This window comes from Manacus candei, unplaced genomic scaffold, assembly GCF_025592945.1.
Source record: "Manacus candei isolate 608988 ecotype Guabito, Panama unplaced genomic scaffold, ASM2559294v1 h1tg000003l, whole genome shotgun sequence".
NCBI lineage: Eukaryota > Metazoa > Chordata > Aves > Passeriformes > Pipridae > Manacus > Manacus candei.
Genome location: NW_026138051.1, coordinates 18419127 through 18425126, shown reverse-complemented (window position 1 = coordinate 18425126; position 6000 = coordinate 18419127). Strand labels below are relative to the sequence as shown.

Sequence of the window (6000 nt, the reverse complement as noted above, 5' to 3'; positions counted from 1 at the left end):
GGGCAGGGACAGATGGGATACTGGGGAGGAATTCTGGGCTGGGAGGGTGGGGAGGCCCTGGCACAGGTTGCCCAGAGAAGCTGTGGCTGCCCCTGGATCCCTGGAAGTGTCCAAGGCCAGGTTGGAGCAACCTGGGACATTAGAAGGTGTTCCTGCCCATGGCAGGGGGTTGGACTGGATGAGCTTTAAGGTCCTTCCAACCCAAACCATTCCATGATCCTGTGATTCTTACTCTCCTGTGGCAGTCCCAGGCTGGAGCCCTGACTTCTCAGGAGGGCTCTAAACTCAATCCCCAACTTCCAGACCTTAGGAATTGGCAACAAGTGTGTCCACGGGTCCGGCTGTGCCCGGAGCCACCAAAGCTGGGCCTCGGGGACCTTGTGGTGACCAGAGCAATTAGAAAGGGAAAGAAAGGCAGGGAGAGCAGAACACCCGGCAATTTCCTCAGTGATAATCACCCCTGGGTGCCTCACTTAATGAGACAGAACTACACAATCACTGCTGAGGGCTAATTACAGCCCCCGGCCCTGATGCTCCCTGGGTACCACCGCTGGAAGCGGCTCCCGGACTCCGGGAACCTGAGTGGCAGGGGGGCCCTACTCCCCCTTCCTGGGCAACAAGCCTGGCTGGAAATGCTTATCCTGAATGGAAATTAGGTGGGATAAGAGCTGGGGGGCTCCCGTCTGCTGTCCCATCGGACCCCAGGGCTGGGGAACACGGCGTTTGCCGGAGAATGCCAGGAATGCAGAGGAGAGCTGGCAGGGAGGGGAGGCCGTGCCGACCGAACGGAGAAACCTGTTTGATTCCCCTGAAGGGCAAAACACACCCAGGTCTCCTCCTCAAAACAAGGCTTGGCTTCCCGGAGCCAGCCCTCGGCAGGGCTCAGGTGTGCCCACGGCCAGCCCTCGGCAGGTGAAGGGCTCAGGTGTGCCCACGGCCAGCCCCCGGCAGGTGAAGGGCTCAGGTGTGCCCACGGCCGCCCGCGCTGCCAGGGAGGATCCGACATTCCCGCTGCCAGCCGCGGGGAGCGAAACCGCCGGGAGAGAGCTCCGCATCTGCCTTTTGGGGGAACCCACACCTGAGGAGCCTCCGCAGGTAGGGCTGGGCAGGGGGACGGATGGTCCCGGAGCCGTGCAGGGGGAGCCGGGGGAGGGGGAGGAAGAGCAGCGCTGTGCCTTCCTCACCTGCTCGAACGGGCGCTGCAAATCCTCCTCTGCCATGGGGAAGGGAAGCTCTTTCAGCGGTGCCTCGGTCCGAGGTGTGGGGCTGGAATGGTGCCGGAGCTCCCCAGGGATGGGGTCTGTGCCACGGCTGAGGCTGAGGAGGGGAGGTTTGGCTGCGGGGCTGTTGCTGCACCCGTGTGATCCCGAATTCCCTCCCTGCCCGTCGCCCCACAGCTTCCTAAAACCTGTTCCCCTCGGAATTTCCATGGGGCACAGTAGGGAGCTCTCTGGGTGTGGGCAGGAGTGAGCACAGTCCAGACAACACCGGGAAAACTGGATGAGTTTTGTGACCCCTGTTGTGACCCCTGACAACCTCCCGAGAGGCTTGTGGTGAGCTCAGCACCTTCTCCCTCTCCAGCCCTACTTTTCCAGGACTCCTGTGGGAGAGAGGGAAGGTTTTTTTTTTGCTGTCTCCTGCTCTGCCTCGTTTTGTTTCCCTCTGAATGAGTGTGAAAGCAGCACGCCGGTGAGGAGTGGCAAAGCTGGGGCAGAGGAGACGAGCACCTCCCTTTGTCCTTGCTTCATCTGGGCTTGGGGAACGTCACCTTCATTTCCCTGTCCCCACCCCTCTGCCCGCTCCAGAAAAGAGCCAAAAATCTCCATCTGCACCCCCCTGTGTCCCACAGGAGTCCTGGAAAAGTCCAGGCTGCTCCAGGACAGACCCCTCACGTGAGAGGAGATGGATTCACCCGGGTAGGTGGGGAAGCAGGGATGTCCTCCCTCATCAGCTTGATCAGGACACTGTGCTTAGGAGAGTTTATTTTATTCATCCAGCCATAGAAAAAGCGTGAAATTTCTTCCCAAAATTCATCAGGTTTTAAGTGGAAGTCCAGATCTCCACAAATGACAGCTTTCAGCTTTTTTTTTTTCCCAAAAAAATGTTGTGTTTTCTTGGCAAAACTGTGAAGTCATGAAGGTTCAGTGAGTTTTCTGTCCTGCTCTGTTTGTGGGTTGGTGATGCAAACACAAAGCTCCACCTTTGACACCAAAACACACTTTTCCTTCCTTTTTTTCCTTTCATCCTTAGACATCAAGGCTTTAAGGTCAGCAGTGTGTGGGCGAGGTGAACGTCCTGCACATCCTTCCCTTTCCAAACACAGGAATTAGTTGAGCAATTAGGAATTAATGCCTTTAATTACAGCAATGAATCTGCAGACCCGGTATGGTGAAAAATAATTGAGCAATATTGGCAGGAAGAGGAGTGAGGTTTTGGGATGGGGGTGGTCCTGCTTGGAAAACCATAGAGCTCCCAGCACAGCAGAGCCTTGGGATGATCCCTCAGGATGGGCAGGATTGGGTGCTGCTCTCTTTAAGCTTCCTGCCTTTGGTAGCTCATGGCTTTGCCAACTTCATCTGGTTGACTAAATTTTAATTCTCTGTGGGATCTGTGGTTGTGAGTGAATTCAAGGAAATTAGTTGTGCATTTGTAGCTTTTCATCTGCTGTCTCAAACCCGGCTGAGACGTGTCTGTGTTGCCCAAGGAATGAGGTCTGGGCAGGATTCCCCAGGGCACTTGCAGGGTTTCATCTCTTTTCTCCATGTTTGGGGAAGAAGAGGCATTCCCTGCCCCCAGCAGTGAGGAAAAGATCCTCCTCCCAGCCCAGCTTCTCCTTGGAGCATCTCTGTGTGTGCTGAACAAGGTAGCCACGAGCTGGTGTGCTGGACAAGCCCAGAAGGGTTAATTTAAGGTCTCCTGGACTGCTTAAATTATTGAATTCCTGATTGTTCACAGCTTGACTTCAGAAATCTCCTGGTGCTTCTTAAACATCCCCAACAGTCTCAGTGTTAAATAGTCACTGCATGGAAAAGGGGGAAGGCAGGAGGGAAAAGCTGGTCCTCCAGAGCAGCTGAGAATTCTCTAAAATCATGGAATCCCACAATGGTTTGGGGTGGGAAGGGACCTCGGCTGAGTTGCCAGTGGGAAGCCTGGGGTGGAATTCCCGTTGCCACTCGTTCCCCCAAGCGCAGGGAGTGGGAGGGGAAGGTCCATCCTCCCCAGGCACGGGATGTCATTCCAATCAGAGTTCAAATAACTGTAGTTTTAGGAACGTTGGCTCCAAGACGTCCCAGGCACTGGGCAGGAGGTGCTGATCCCGCCTTTAGCTGAAGTGGCTTGCAAGGGTTAAGGTGGTTCTGGCAGGGTTTGTGCCATCCACTGCTGTCCCTTCCCAGCAGATCAGGTAACAGGTGACAGCAAAGCAGGAGCAGGCACAAGGTTTGCATTGTGTGCTCTGGCTACCCCAGAGAAATGTGAGGACGTGCCCAGCCTGGTCCAGCTCCCGGGAGGAGGGTCTGCATCAGCCTTCCTGCAGCTGGAAAACTCCCTGCTGGGGCAGCTCTGGTGGCTACAGGTGACCCACGGGGAAGGGGCTTCTCTCCCTGGCTTTGGGAAAGCTGGGCTAAAAGCATTCCCACCCCTGAGAGTGGGGCCCTGCACCAGCATTCGGGGCTGGCTGACAAAATTCTCAGCAGACTTGAGGAGGCTCAAAGGAAGGAGGTTCAGACCTTTTGCAAGCTGCAAGGACGTTTTAATTTGAGCGCCGCGAAGGTCAAAACGGGCATCAATTATCCTTCAACCGGGATATTTTTCCACATGGATGCCCTGGGTGCTGTTTGCAGCCTTCGGGTCGCTGGCCAAGCCCTCCATTAGTGCTCGAGTTCCTGGGGGGGAAATGAGGGTTGTGCTCGGAGCCAGGAGCAGGAGGAGCACGTGAGAGCTCCTTGGATGGGCTCAGCTCCCGGGAGCAGAGCCCAGGGCAGCTCCTGGTCCCCGGGGCCGATTCGGGGTTGCTTTGCAGGTGGTTTCCTGAGGGATGGCACGTGGGCTTTGGGCTGAGGGAAATAACAGCAGGGAGGACATGGTTTGTCATCTCTTAATGACCTTTCTGTGGAGGCACCCGGAATTTAACTCCTGGTTCACGGAATCAAGGTTGGAAGAGACCTCCAAGGTCACCCAGTCCCTGCATGGACAGGAAAGGCGGCAGCACGTGGATCATCTGGGGGTTCCTGTCCCAAAAGGGGCCCACTGATAGAGCAGTTCCTGGTGCAGAGCATTGCTGGGCCTCCCAGAGGGACCAGCATGGAAAAGCGAGCCTGGAACTCAGGGATCACATCCCAGGACCAGCATGGAAAAGCGAGCCTGGAACTCAGGGATCACATCCCAGGACCAGCATGGAAAAGGGAGCCTGGAACTCAGGGATCACATCCCGGGACCAGCATGGAAAAGTGAGCCTGGAACTCAGGGATCACATCCCAGGACCAGCATGGAAAAGTGAGCTTGGAACTCAGGGATCACATCCCAGGACCAGCATGGAAAAGGGAGCCTGGAACTCAGGGATCACATCCCGGGACCAGCATGGAAAAGGGAGCCTGGAACTCAGGGATCACATCCCAGGACCAGCATGGAAAAGTGAGCCTGGAACTCAGGGATCACATCCCAGGACCAGCATGGAAAAGTGAGCTTGGAACTCAGGGATCACATCCCGGGACCAGCATGGAAAAGGGAGCCTGGAACTCAGGGATCACATCCCGGGACCGGCATGGAAAAGTGAGCCTGGAACTGGGACATCAACCAATGGGAGATCCCACCCCGAGGCCGGGAACACTGGGAACAGGAGGGCTGTAACCTGACCTCGGTGGCTGCCCTGGCTGTGTGGACAGTTCAGGAGTCTAAAAGCACCCCGTGGCACTCCCAGGAAAAGCTGGGATCAAAGCAGCTCTGCTTCCTTTCCCAGGGCATTCCTTCCATCCTGAGAACTGGGTCCAACATGGGATCCAGCTCATCCCGAGACACACACAGGGCAAGGTGGTTATTTAGGCACAAAGGGGCCGAGTGTCCTACAAACTCCTGACAACAGCAGGCAAAAAGACTGGTTATTAACATTTAGAAGCTGCAGTTGAGCCACCAAAGAGGAGGGTGGCTGGCAGGGTTTCCTTCTGGGCAGGGAAGAGGAGCTCCAGTCAGTAAGAACAAGGAGTGTTTCATCTCCTGGAGGGTAATTAGGTCTTTTTTTAAGTGGCTTGCATGGAAAACAGGATCCTTCCCAATTAAGTAATGGGCTGGTGATTTCAGGCACTTGAAGAATTTTATTAGCAAAGAGTGTTGGTCTGGCTGTGCCTCCAGTCCTTCCACGGGGGACTGGCTGAGGGGGCCAGGACAAATCCCCCTCTCCCGGGGTGCAGCTCCACAGCCTCGAGCCCAGCTTTAGGTGTGCCCTCGCTCAGGTTTCCCTTGTTCAGCCCGTGATCCGCAGGGATCGCTCCCTAATAAGGGCAAGGGAGGAGTTTGCGCTGGAAAACTCGGAGGGCACTGGAAGAGCCGGGGCAGGGCAGGGACCCCGCGGCACCGGGAGAGCTGAGCTGGCTCCCTGCCCGCACGGCGCCCTCGAGATTAGCATCTGAACAAGCTTTCAGCTCCTCTTGCCTAATTAAACAGCTTGTAATTGCTTCCCTTCCCGGGATGGGCAGCGCTGGAGCGTCTGCAGTGGGAGGCCCTTCCTGCTGCAGCCCCAGCTCGATTCCAAAGCACGGGATTTCTGGCTCTGGGAAAAGCTGCTCGTGCATCCCAGGGCTTCCCAGAGGAACCTGTGTTGTGTGATGTCGAGGTTGTTCCTGGTGGTGCTCCATGCCTCTGAAAACAGGGATTTTGGATCAGTTAGCCCGGATTTGGCAGCAGCTCCATTGGAAGTGTGCAGGCTCAGGACAGGCTCTAATGGGATTTTGGTCCTGCACAGGCAGAGCAGTTATTTCTTTGCCCATGTTGGATACTTTTCCAGTG

The 6000-nt window shown here is 56.0% G+C and overlaps 1 protein-coding gene across 8 annotated transcripts in view; it reads left to right on the top strand.

Moving 5' to 3' along the window:
• Nucleotides 1-883: 883 nt before the first annotated feature.
• Nucleotides 884-6000, top strand: part of ZNF185 (zinc finger protein 185 with LIM domain) — a 43019-nt gene continuing 37902 nt past the window's right edge. For 6 of the 8 annotated variants that reach the window (XM_051790727.1, XM_051790760.1, XM_051790735.1 and 3 more), the window contains exon 1: nucleotides 914-1095. The gene's annotated coding sequence lies outside the window, so the exon portion shown is untranslated. Of the gene's footprint in view, nucleotides 1096-6000 lie in introns of all 8 variants that reach the window. The other 2 variants (XM_051790712.1, XM_051790703.1) reach the window with 2 other exon arrangements.